The sequence below is a fragment of the Zingiber officinale genome, chromosome 4A (genome assembly GCF_018446385.1).
Source record: "Zingiber officinale cultivar Zhangliang chromosome 4A, Zo_v1.1, whole genome shotgun sequence".
NCBI classification, from domain to species: domain Eukaryota; kingdom Viridiplantae; phylum Streptophyta; class Magnoliopsida; order Zingiberales; family Zingiberaceae; genus Zingiber; species Zingiber officinale.
The window spans coordinates 39031636-39045711 of record NC_055992.1 but is presented as its reverse complement, the minus strand read 5'-3'; positions in this window follow the sequence as shown (position 1 = coordinate 39045711).

The following is a 14076-nucleotide window of genomic DNA, read 5'->3' as shown; positions in this document are numbered from 1 at the left end:
TTTAAAAGGATTTAAAAAGAATTTTTAAAAGGATTTTAAAATAATTTTTAAAAGGATTTTTAAAATGATTTTTTTAATAGTTTTTTTTTAAAATGATTTAATTTGATTTTTAATTAATTTAATTTGATTTAAATTAGATTTTGATTAAATTTAAATTTTGAATTTAATTTTAGATTTAAATTTCTATTCCTTAATCATCTCACCCGATCTAAATTTTCAATCAGGGAATCCTATAATTTTTGTGAGATGAATTATGGTTCAATTTTAGGGTTTGATTTAACTTTGTGTTAGATTCGGGTTTAGCTTTGGGTTCAACAAGTAGACATTCTTTGGATAAACTTCTGGGCTATGGTGAGTCACAAGGACATCATTAAAGTAACCATGCCTTCGAGATTTTCCAAATAGTCCTACCCATTGAACTTAATACAAAACCTTGGTCTAACTGGTTAGTTCGGTCAGTTCCACTTAGCCAAATGCACCAGGTCGAAGTCATATCTTCCTAGACATGCGATGACTAAGTTTCCCCAACGTACTATCATCCAATACTTCACTAGTAGCGTGGGTCAAGTTAAACCTAGCCCTTTTAATCTAACCCTATTTACCCTGCCGGGTAGGTAAAGTTCGATTACCCTGTCGGGTAGATTAAGTTCGGTTACCCAGTCGGGTAGATTAATTTCGGAGGTGCTAGCTATTCTGGATCCTCCTTCTATTTTTATTTGATTTAAGTTGAATTTTACTTTTAATTTTGAATTAATTTCTAATTCTTAATTGAATTTTGAATTTTTAATTTAATTTTGAATTTTTAATTGAATTTTGAATTTTAATTTAATTTCAAATTTTAAATTTTTAATTTAATTTTGAATTTAATTTTGAATTTTTAATTTAATTTTAAATTTTTAATTATGTTCGTTTTATTAATATCGTCTTTCTTTTTGCTCCCCCTAGATCATAGTCTCGATATGGTCTATCGAGGTAGTGTATTTGATCCTTCATGATCCAATATTGACCAAGTCCAACTTGATTGACCAAGTTGGACTTAGGTACCCATGCTTGGACTACCTTTCTATTATTTATATTTACTAATGATAAATACGATTTGTATTTTCTTTTAGTTTTAAATCCAAGTCTGGATTTGTTGTAAACGGCTCGCTGTTTTCCAAGAATCAGATCCTGATTCTTAGAACCCAAGGTGAACCGTTCCAAGGTGTCCTTGAGTTCTTTAACTTGAGTTTTCAAATTGGAATTTTCTTCCTCAAGTTGTTGGACTTGAGTTGAACTTCCAATTTGAACTGACTCAGTTAAGGGATTTGAGTTAGTCACTTCTTTAAGGGTTGTTACCTCCTTTAGAAGTGACTTGACCCGGACGTTAGATTTAGCCAACTTCTTAAGCAAGTAAGGAAATAAGTTTTCCGAATTATCTAGGTTAATACTAGACATTATAGAACTTACAGTGGATTTGGGTCCTTCGGAAATGGATACGGATCTGTGGCTTTGCTCGGACTCGGTGTCTGATTCGTTCTCGATTTCGGATTCAAGCTCAGACTCGGTTTCGACAACATGTGCTAGTACTGGTAGAGCGAGGAGGCTTGCATGTTCTTCTTCATCGGATTCAGATTCGTCTGATGACTTGGACCATGTTGCCTTTAACACTTTCTTCTTCTTGCTTGTACCTACAAATGACGCAACACCTTTCTCGGCCGGAGTAGTATTAGTCTACTCAAATAATTTGTTAATTAAAACATGCTTACCTATTTTCATATCAGAAATACCTTTGTGAAGCTCAATCAGCTTCTCCCATAACTCCTTCGCACTTGAGAACTTTCCAACTCGATCAAGCTCTGAATTTGTTAGTCCGCACTGTAGGGTGTAGGTTGCTTTGGCATTGATCTCTACTTTCTTGATTAGGATAGGATCCCAGTTCTCGCATGGTGTTGGTTTGCCGGTTCCGTCAGTTGGTGGTTCGAATTCAGTCTTGACCATCGTCCATATGTCGAATTGGGCCTGGAGAAAAGACTCCATTTAGCACTTCCAATAGCCAAAGTCTTCGCCGGAGAAGAGCGGGGGACGAGCAGTGCTGTAGCCTTCTTGATGGGCCATTTGAGAAATAAATCTTACATACAAAGAAACAAGAAGGCTTGTTCCAAGACTTGGTCTTGGATTAGTAGTGCAGAATAAAGATAAAAATAACAATTTACAAATTTTGAGAAAAAAATAATAAAATAATAAAAAATATTATTAAAATAATATAAAAAATATTATTTCAAAATTTACTAAATGTGATATTTCGTTAATCCCAATCAATTATTTTTAGCCTAAACAGACAAAAAAGCCATAAAAAAAAATGCTCGAATGGTGGTTTCACCTATTCGAAGCGACCCCACTCTGATACCAATTGTTGGATCGAAAAGAATTTAGATATCTCCATAATAACATGATATTGTCCACTTTGGGCTTAGACCCTCATGGCTTTGCTCTTGGGCTCTCCCCAAAAGGCCTCATGCCAATGGAGATATCTTTTCTCTTATAAACCCATGATCTTTCCTATGTGTTTCCAATATGGGACTATGTTTGCAACCTTGCAACCCCAACAATCCCCCACCCCCTCAAACAAAGGACCATAGGCTTCCCACGTCCGATCCTCGACCCACCAGGTCTTCCTGCCCCTCGGTCCACCCGACCTACTAGGACTTCATTGCCTAGTCGCAACTAGGACTTCCTCCCTGGTGTCTGGTCCTCTTGATCCGAACATAGGAGCCCCCCACTTTCTTTGTTCGAGGTCAATATTGTACCCACATGGCTCAATCAGACCATAGCTCTTGTGCACAGTCAGCGGTTAAACCTTCTGGCGGTCTGAGCTCTGATACCAATTGTTGGATCGAGAAGCGCTAGAGGGGGGGGGGTGAATAGCGCTCGCGGCTATTTCGTTCGATTCATAAAACTATCGGAGTTAAAACACGCAGCGGAATAAAGAAAGACAAACAGAAAGAACATGAGGATTTACTTCGTTCGGAGCCTAGATCGACTCCTACTCGAAGGCCCGCGATCCTTGATCGCTTTCCGTGGGCAACAACTATAAGCTCGATAAGGTTTACAAGTATAACAATTTACAGCTTAATTTAAACCAGAAATCTTATACCAACAACAATGGATGAAAAAGCGAAGCTCCGGGTCGTCGGTGTCAAGTCGCAGCACTTCCGGGTCGTCGATTTAGCAGCACGCAACAAGAGGATCACTTGGAATAAGTTGTTTTGGCTGCTGCTTTGAGACACCCTTATAAAGGGTGTTCAAGGCGCCTTCATTAAGCTCCAAGGCGCCTTGAACCCAAGGTTTTATCCCGATTAATCTATTGTCGATCAAGCTTTGACCGCTGCTCATTATCCACCTCAAGGCACCTCCAACGCCACTCCAAGGCGCCTCCAAGCCACGGTCCAAGGGGCCTTCAGTCCCCATGAAGGCGCCTCCAGCTCCTCTGGATAGCTGGCTTCGGTTTGCACTCGAGGCGCCTCCAAGCCCCATGGAGGCGTCTCGGACACTGTTCATCCGAGGTGTACTTTGTGTTTTTGGTACCTGCAAACATGTTAGTCCCAAAATACCTACAACACAAAGTTAGTACACAATAATAGTATGAATATGAAGGTTTGACAGTCTCCTGACTGTCCGGGTCTGACTTCGGATTTCCAACCGGAAACCCTAGGTCAACCCAACGTCTACTATTTCCTCTATGGGGAACGCGTCCTCACCTACTCCACTCAGGAGATTTACCTGATGCCAGTGCGATCCTCCAGATCGACTGGACTTTTTCTCGGCGCTCGATGTTTCTGGACTTTCTGCTGGACTTCCGCTTCCCGGCTGGTCCAGTCTTTCACCTGGTTCGCGACACTAGGACTTTCCACCTAGGGTTCCCCCCCCCCCCCCCCAGGACTTTTGCCTGAAGCACTCGATCCACCAAGACTTTCTGCATAGGGTTACCACCCCCTATGACCTAGGGTTACCGCCCCCTAGGGTTTTCCCTTTGCCTAACCGCAGCTAGGACTTTTCTCCACTTAGGGTTACCACCCCCTAGGACCTAGGGTTACCACCCCCTAGGGTTTTCACCTGCCTAACCGCAGCTAGGACATTCCTAAAACACTCATTCAACATGTTAGATAATAAAACACCTTAACTTTGATCCCTTTGATATAATCAAAACATAGGTTCGATCGTCGGATGCTTCCCGCACCAACAGTTCCCACATTAATAAAAAATATTGGTTCTATTTCTTGCTTAAATAGAAAAGATTTTCATTTGAATTTTAGTAACAATTGTTGTTATATAATGTTGAATGATGTTCTTTATGGTACTAAAACTTTATGCAATGAAATCTACGCATTAGATACATTTAGTGACACATTCAATATTGATATGAACAATAAATGCATCTGATTAGATAATCAATTAACCTCTTACTCGTGGCATTGTTGCCTTGGCCATATAAGCAAGAAACGCATGTCCAAATTACAAAAGATTATAGTTCTCGAATCATTTGAATTAGATACATTTGATACATGCGATTCATGTTTAAAAGACAAGATGACAAAGTTACTTTTTTCTGGAAAGGGTGAACAAGTTGATGAGTTTCTTGGGCGCGTACATACCAATGTATGTGGACCAATGTCAACTCATGCACTAGGAGATTGTAGTTATTTTATTACTTTCATTGATGATCACTCTCGTTATGGGTATGTGTATCTAATGAAACACAAGTCTGAAGCCTTTGAAAAGTTTAGAGAATTCAAAAATGAAGTAGAGAAACAACTTGGTAAAAATATCAAGATACTTTGATCCAATCTAGGTGGTGAGTATTTAAGCCAAGAGTTTCAAGATTATCTAAGGGACAATGGTATATTTTCTCAATGGACTCTGCCATATGCACTATAACATAATGATGTATCGGAAAGATGTAACCGAACCTTGTTGGACATGGTTAGGTCAATGATGGATCATGCAAATCTTCCCAAAACCTTTTGGGGTTATGCACTCATGATAGTTATTTACTTTCTAAATAGAGTCCCGACGAAGATAATCTCAACTACTCCATATAAGGTATGGACTAGTAAAAACTCCTTATATCTTATTTGAAGATATGGGGATGTCATGCTTATGTGAAGAGGACTATATTAGACAAGTTAGACGCTAAGTCTGATAAATGTTTATTTATTGGATACCCTAAGGAAACTAAGGGTTACCAATTCTATCACCCCTTGGAACAAAATGTGTTTATTTCAAGGCATGCTATCTTCCTAGAGAAAGAATTTCTCTTACATGAAGCAAGTGGGAGTATGGTTGAATTTGATGAAGTTCAAGAGACTCCAATAAACACTAACGAGATGCCTACTCAAGAAGAACAACCAATTATGACACAACCTCCTTGTAGATCAGGTAGGACATGCAATATTCCTGAGAGATATGGATCTCTTGTAAGAGAATTGAATGACGTGCTACTCATTGAGGATGAGGAACCTACTGATTACAAAGAGACTTTGAATAGTTCAGAAAAGGATAAGTGGCTTACAGCCATGAATTCAGAAATGAGTTCCATGTATGAAAACTAAGTTTGGAATTTGGTGGACCCACCTGAAGGCATTACAGCTATAGGGTCCAAGTGGGTTTTAAAGAAGAAAATCGACATGGATGGTAATGTAATTACCTACAAGGTAAGGTTGGTAGTGAAAGGTTATCGTCAAAGGTAAGACATTGACTATGACGAAACTTTCTCACTTGTAGTCATACTTAAATCTATTCGGATACTCTTGTCTATATCATCTCATCATGATTATGAGATATGGAAAATGGATTTGAAAATTTGCTAGAGGACATGTATATAATACAACCTTAAGTTTTCACATCTATTAACAAAAATAAAGTGTACAAGTTTTAACTGTCCATTTATGGACTAGAGCAAGCATCCAAAAGTTGGAATATCCATTTTGATGAGGCAATTAAAGAATTTCATTTCTCACAAAATCCAAAGGATCCTTGTGTGTATCAAAAGGTTAATGGGAGTGTAGTCATATTTCTAATATTATATATTGATGACATATTATTTATAGGAATGATGTGTTAGTTCTACAATCAGTAAAAGTTTGGTTGTCCAAAATATTCTCCATAAAAGATATGGTAGAAGCAACCTATATTTGTTGGATCGTTGCACGCTAGAGGGGCACGGGGGGAGGGGGGGTGAATAACGCTCGTGGCCAATTCATTCGTTTAAAACAATCGAGTAAAATGCAGCAGAAATAAGAAAGAAAAGAAAAATAAACAATGCTAACACGACCAAGATTTACTTGGTTCAGATCCTATGGTGACTCCTACTCCAAGGCCTGCACGTGAGAGTGATTTCGATGGGCAATCACTAGTCAATCAAAATAGTACAAGTATGCAATTACAAGATTCAGACAATTGTAAATTAAAGAATACTGACAACTATAGATTTGAAAGAGTAAGCCTTCGGTCGTCAGAGCAACATTTACGCATCGAGGATGCGTTTCCTGAGTAGTGAGCAAGAGTAGAAGTTGTTATGAGTGTTGTTCTCAATCTCTCGGTCGAATGCTACTTATATAGGCTATTCCGGGCATTTGAAACCCCTCCGGGCGCCTGGACCACGTGTCCAGGCCAATCGACGCACTCCACGTCAGCTTGTCGATGACTTTTCGGGTCCAGCCGCCTGGACCGAGTCTGGCCGCCCCAACCAGTTCCGAGCGCCCGAACCAGCTCCGGGCGCTTAAATCCCTTTCGAGCGCCCGGACTTCAGGCCCTCCGGGCGCCCGGACAAGTTTTTTCCAGCCTTGCTTTTTCCTGCAAAACGAAGTTAGTCGGGGCAATAAACCATATATATAATATAACTTTGACAGGGTCTGACTGTCCGGTTCTGACTTTGAGTTTCGTTGAAACTCTAGGTAGAACTGACGCTTACTATTTCCTCTTCGGTGGAACACATCGTCACCTACTCCTCTCAGGAGAGTTTACCTTTTTCCAGATCGATCCTCCACAACCGTCTGGACTTTTGCTCAGTGTCCAAGACTTCAAGTCATCATGCTGAGCATCCACTCCCATACCCATCAGATTTCCACCTGGTTCGCGACCACCAGGATTTTCACATAGAGTCCTCAACTCTAGGATTTCGCCCAAAGTGCTCGACCCGGCAAGACTTTACCTTGCTAACCGCAGTTAGGACTTTCCACCACCTAGGGTTACCTCCCCCTAGGACCTAGGGTTATCTCTCCTTAGGATTTTCCATCTGCCTAGAATCTACTAGGACTTTTGCCTAAGAATACTTAAGACTTTCCTGCAAACTCATTCAACTTTGTTAGACAACAAGTAACCTAACTTTGGACCCTTTGCCATAATAAAAACTTAGGTTCGATCATATGGTGCTCCCTGCACCAACAATCTCTCCCTTTTTTATTATGACAACCTGGTTCAAAGTTAAGTAAAATATAATAATAATTTAAAGAACTTAAGCATGAAACATAAGTAAAATAATTTGAGAAAAAAATCTCCCTTATGCTCCCCCTTAATCAAAATGCTCCCCCTTTTAATCAAAATGCTCCCCCTTAATCAAAAGTTATATGTTTAACTTAACTTTAACCTTTTTCTCCCCCTTTGACATATATCAAAAAGATACTAAGTGAGAGAAAAAATTTTAGTTGTAAAGATAGTTAAAAAAAATAATCTCTTTTTATAATTACATCACAAAGCTCCCCCTTAAATAAACAATTTTAATTTTGAGAGGAATTTAAAATACTTAGTTAAGTTTTTTAGCAAAGAAAACTTTTAAAATCTTTAAGACTTAAGCAGTTTAATTATCTTTTAGAAAGAATTTGATAAAAGACTTTAATTAAAACCTTTAACTAAATACGTTAGCTTAAGAAAAAGTTGACTAAGTACTTAGCTAAGAAAATGATTTCAAATACTTAATCAAATACTTAGCATTTGAAAGATGTCTTAAGAAATTAAAATTTTGAAAGATTTTTTAAGAAAATTTAAATACTTAGCTTTAGAAAATTTTGACTAAGTACTTAGCCAAAAAGAAATTCTTTTAAAATTTAACTAAAGAATTTCTTTAAAAAATTTAACTAAATACTTAGCTTTTGCAAAATTTTCAAAATTTAACTAAACACTTAGCTTTTAAAAGCTTTTTTTAAAAAATATACCTAAATACTTAGTTTTAAAAAAAAATCCTTGCAAAAATAATTACCTAAGCAAATGATTTCTTTAAAAAATACTTTATCAAATACTTAGTTAAGTACTTAATTTATTTTTTTTGTTAAGTCCATAAAAACTTAGTTAAAAATACTTTTTCAAAAACTGATTTTTCTATATAGAACTATTTGAACTTCCTTTTTCAAATATTTAAAGTTACTTTTCAAAAATAGTTAAACTTTCTACTAAAAAAATAATTAAACCAAAAGAAACCAAAAACAAATTAACTTAAAGAAAATTCTTTAACTTAAAAGAATATTTAGTTTTGAGAGTAATTAACAAACTTTAACTTTGAGAAAATTTTAACCAAAAATTATTTAATTGAACCTAAGTCTTTTCACTCCCCCTTGATTAATATCAAAAAATTTATAAAAATTATTTAAGTTTTAAGGGTCCTAAAGTCCAAGAAAATAAAATAAAATAAAATAAAAGTAATTATCTATTTTCCTGATTTTCTATCTCACCCTTTTTAAGGTATTAAAGATGTTAAACTTATGAGTTTGTGTGAGATGGAGAATTCTAAAAGTATTTAAGTCTAAGAAGAATAATTTAATAGATTAAATTTGATTTTTTTTTAATTTGAAGAATAACTAAGTTTGAATTTTGAAATTTATGTTTTAAAAAATAATTAAATTAATTATATTTTTGAATTAATTAGGATTAATTATTCTTTCGAAATTGATTAAGAATTTGAAATTAATTATACTTAAGAATTTAAAAATAATTATACTTTTAAAATTAATTAATAATTTAAAATTAACTATACTTTAGAATTTGAAATTATATTTTTAAAATTAATTAATAATTTAAAATTAATTATAGTGTTGAAATTAATTAATAATTTTGAAATTAATTATAGTGTTTAAATTAATTAATAATTTTGAAATTAATTATAGTGTTTAAATTAATTAATAATTTTGAAATTAATTAATAATGTGAAATTAAGATGACTTCGGTTAATTGATATAATTTTGGTTAAATTTTAGTTAACTTAATTGAATTGAATTAATTTGGATTTGGTTAACTACGTTATATTTTAAACCTAGGTCCATCTTACCTTTTTATAGATTTACATTGAGGGAATCTTATAGGTTGTTGTGAGATGGTTAATTTTAATTTTTTATTTTTAATTTTAATTGATATCTAAGGATTGGTTTACATTTGAGTTAGACTAAGATTTAATAGTTAGTCAATTAAATATTTATTTGAATAATTGGCTTCCAGGCTGTGGTGAGGCATTGGGTCTTCTTGGGTATGAGATTATCCATCACTTCTAGACAAAGGTTTTCAAAGAAATTGAATATTTATTTTTCTTTCTAAAAATCCTAGGTCTAACTAGTCAAGTGTGAATCAAGCCTAGGTCCTTATCTAGCCTAATCTAAACATGTATAATAAAAAGCGGTAAAGCAAGCATCAAACAAATTTATTTAATAATAGAGATGGTCATTCTATTGGCTCCCCTTGGATCATAGCCTCGATAGGGTCTATTAAGGTAATGGATTTTATCCTTTGGAATCCAATATTGACCAAGTTCAACTTGATTAATCAAGTTCGACTTGGGGACCCATGCTTGGACTATTCTTCTATTGGATCGATCCACTAAAGACAAGTATAATTTGAATTGATTTCTAGCCTTGTATCCAAGTCCGGTTCGGTTGTATACGGCCTTTTGTTTTCCAAGAATCAGATTAAGGTTCTTGGAACTCAAGATGAACCATTCAAACGTGTCCTTAAGTTTCTTGACTTGACTTTTCAAATTGGAATTCTCTTCCTCAAGTTGTTGGACTTGAGTTGAGGTTCCTTCTTGAATTTATTTAGTCAAAGAACTCGAGTTAGTTACTTCCTTAAGGACTGTTACCTCCTTTTAGAGTGACTTGACCCGGTGATTGGATTTAGCCAATTTTCTTAACAAGTATTCAATTAAATTTTGTAATTCATCTATTTGAGTACCAGCAAATAGAGAACTTACAAAGTGGTTTGGCCCTTCAGAAACGGATACGGATCCGTGGCTTCTTTCAGACTCGGTTTCTGATTCCGCTCCGATTTCAAACTCAGACTCGGTTTCAACAATGTACGCTTGTGCTGGTAGAGCAACGAAGCTTGCTTGCTCGTGTTCTTCTTCGTCTGACTCTTCCAATGACTCGAATCACGTTGCCTTTGTGTCGAAAGTTCCCTTGCACAACTCAATCAACTTTTCCCATAGCTCTTTTACACTTGAGAATGGGTTGACTTGGTTCAACTCTTCTTTGGTTAGTTCGCATTTGAGAGTGCATGTTGCTTTGGCTTCGGCCTCGATCTTCTTCATCAGATTTGTGTCATAGTTCTCGCATGATACTAGTCTTCCAGTGCCGTCGAGAGGGAGGGCGAGGCTTGTTTGGATGATTATCTACTTCTCGACTTGTGTCTTGAGGTGGTACTCCATTCGACATTTCCAATAGCCGAAGTCTTCGCCAAAGAAGAGGGGAGGGCAAGCAATGTTATAGCCTTCTTGGCGTGCCATTACAAAAATATTGCACACACAAAAAAAACTTGTACCAAGATTTGGTCTTGGATTAGTGCGGGATAAAGAATTTAAATGAACTCGAGTGGTGTTGCACCAGCTTCGAGAAGGAGGAAATCTCGATTATGATAAAACTGATCAGAATAAGGCAACTGTACCGATTCCGATCGATTCCGAAAAAAAATAAAACTACTAATACCACGAAAAAAATTACTTGAATGATGGTTTTACTGATTCGAAGCGACCCCGCTCTGATACCAATTGTAGGATCATTGCGCTAGAGGGGGGAATAGCACTCATGGCCAATTCATTCGTTTAAAACAATCGAGTAAAATGCAACGGAAATAAGAAAGAAAAGAAAAATAAACAATGCTAACATGACCAAGATTTACTTGGTTTAGAGCCCGCATGTGAGAGTGCTTTCGATGAATAATCACTAATCAATAAAAATAGTTCAAGTATGCAATTACAAGATTTAGACAATTGTAAAATAAAGAATACTGACAGCTATAGATTTGAAAGAGTAAGTCTTCGGTCGTCGGAGTAGCATTTGGACATCGAGGATGCGTTTCTTGAGCAGCACACAAGAGCAGAAGTTGTTCTGAATGTCATTCTGAGTGTTGTTCTCAAGCTCTCAGTCGAATGCTACTTATATAGGCTGTTCTGAGCGCCTGGAGCCCCTTTGGGTGTTTGGACCACGTGTCTCGGTCAACCAACGTGCTCCACATTAGCTTGTGGATGACTTTTTGGGTCTGAGTGCCAGGACCGAGTCCGGGCGCCCGGACCAGCTCTGGGCGCTCCAACCCCTTCCAAGTGCCCAGACCAGTTTTTTCCAGCTTTTCTTTTTCCTGCAAAATAAAGTTAGTCTGGGCAACAAACCATATATATAATATAAACTTTGACAGCCTCTGACTGTCCGGTTCTGACTTTGAGTTTCGCTGAAACTCTAGGTCGAACCGACGCTTACTGTTTCTATTGGAATGTATACTAAAAGCCTAGTTTTTTGTATAAATATTTACTTAGAAATAAGAATCATATTGGTCAATATCTACATTTATATGCTAAATGTAGTTGTTCAATAATTTATATTGTAGATAACATGGTGTGTGGTGTCACACACAGAAGATCATGTTATCAATTCGTTATAAATTATAAACAGTAGCTCACGACCGAGATGGAAAGGAATAAACCATTAGAATAATCTTAGTGTAATTAAGTATTAGTTTATCTTGACTGATAAATTACACTAGTACACTATAAGTGTATTAAGCAGGATCATTTGAGGTAGTTTCTTTTTATACTGACTAAATAAAAGAACAATACCTCTGTTATTATGGAAGTGTGTGCTCTTAATCCTAATATAATAACAAACACATATACTTAATATTGATTTCTTTGATTTATCAAAGGGTGCGATTTAGTTCGGTAAATCAATATGCCCGATAAGTTGGGAAATGATATTACTTATAGTGTGTGTTGTTGATTATAGAAGGAAACTATGTCCTAGTAATATAGGTTGATAATGTCCCCAAGAGGAGCTCATAAGGATCTTGTCATGTTAAACCTTGTAGGTGAACTTAGTCTGACATGACGATAAGGTTGAGTGATACTACTCTTGGACTAAGAAATTAATTAAAGTGAGTTGTCAGTAACTCATTTAATTAGTGGACATTCGACATCTTAAACACAGGGAGATTAACACACTCATAATAATAAAGAGCCCAAAACATAATTTGGGATTGGTGCGGTAGTTCAATAATAATTCTTTAGTGGTATAAATTATTATTGATGAAATTAAGTTGGGTGTTCGGGGCGAACATGGGAAGCTTAATTTCATCGGGAGACCAAAGCCAATTTCTCCTCTCGGTCCCTATCGTAGCCTCTTATTTATAAAGTATTATACCCACCTATACCCACCTTTATACCCATCCTAATGGGGCCGACCAAGCTAGCTTGGAACCCAAGCTAGGGGCCGGCCAAGACCAATAGGATGAGCCAAGTATGTGGCCGGCCAATGCTTGGAGCCCAAGCATGGGGTGGCCGACCCTAAGAAAATTAAAAGGATTTTTATTTTTAAAATTTTCTTATGTGGATTCCATGGTTTTAAAAGAGAGTTTAAAATTTAAATCTTTCCTTTTATAGCTTTCTACAAAAGATTGAGAAAAGATTTGATATCTTTCCTTATTTGTAGATTGAAAGGAAGATTTTAATTTTGATAAAACTTTCCTTTTTTGTAACCATGTTCATGATTTAAAAAGAGAGTTTAAAATTAAATATTTTCTTTTATAAGTTTCTACAAAAGATTAAGAAAAGATTTGATATCTTTCCTTATTTGTAGATTGTGAGGAGATTTTAATTTTAAAGATAACTTTCCTTTTTTGGAAATCATCCACATGTTTTAATAGAGAAATTTTAATTTATATATTTCCTTTTATAATCAACCATGAAGGGATAAATTATTAGAGAAATTTTTATTTTAAAATTTATGGAAACAAATTAGGAAGTTTTAATTCTTGTTAAAACTTTCCTTGTTTGGGATTATAAGGTGGCCGACCATATTGTTTTAAGAAAAGGAAATAAGTTTTAATTAATTAAAATTTTCTTTTCGTGGAAAAGTAATAAGGAAGTTTTTTATTTAAATTTTCCTTATTTACCAAGACCAAGGATTATAAAAGAGGGGGTAGGGGTGATTTCATGGCTAACAACTCTATTCTATTCTCCTCCTCTTTTCCTTGGTGGTGTGACCGACCCTTCTAGTTCTCCCTTCTCCTTTTTCTTTCTTCTCCTTAGCCGAAACTCTTCATCCGGAGCTTGGAAGGTGGCCGGATATTAAGGAGAGAAAGGAGGCTTTGTTTCTTGCATCGAGCTTGGTGGTGGTGGTCGAACCTCTACATCCTTGGAGGAGTTTTGGTGGCCGAAACTTGGTGAGGAAGAAGAAGGGCTTGGGTGGTTCTCATCTCGGTAGATTATTGTCCACACAACGTCCGAGATAAGAAGAGGAATACGGTAGAAGATCAAGAGGTCGTTGCATACAAAGAAAGGTATAACTAGTAATTATTTTCCGCATCATACTAGTTTTTCTTTGTATGAATTCCAAATACAAGAGGCATATGATTCTAGATTTTCGGATTAGATATTCGAGTTTGTGTTTTTTTTTTGTTATTTTTCGAATTTGTGATTCGATTGTTCTTTTTGGTTAAACCTAGAGTTATATAAGGAAATTAAATATTAGATTTCATTAATAGGCTTTGTCTAGGAAGTGGTGGTTGCTCCCATATCCAAGAAGGCCTAGTGCCTCACCATGTTTAACCTGGAAGCCAATTTCTGAAATTAAT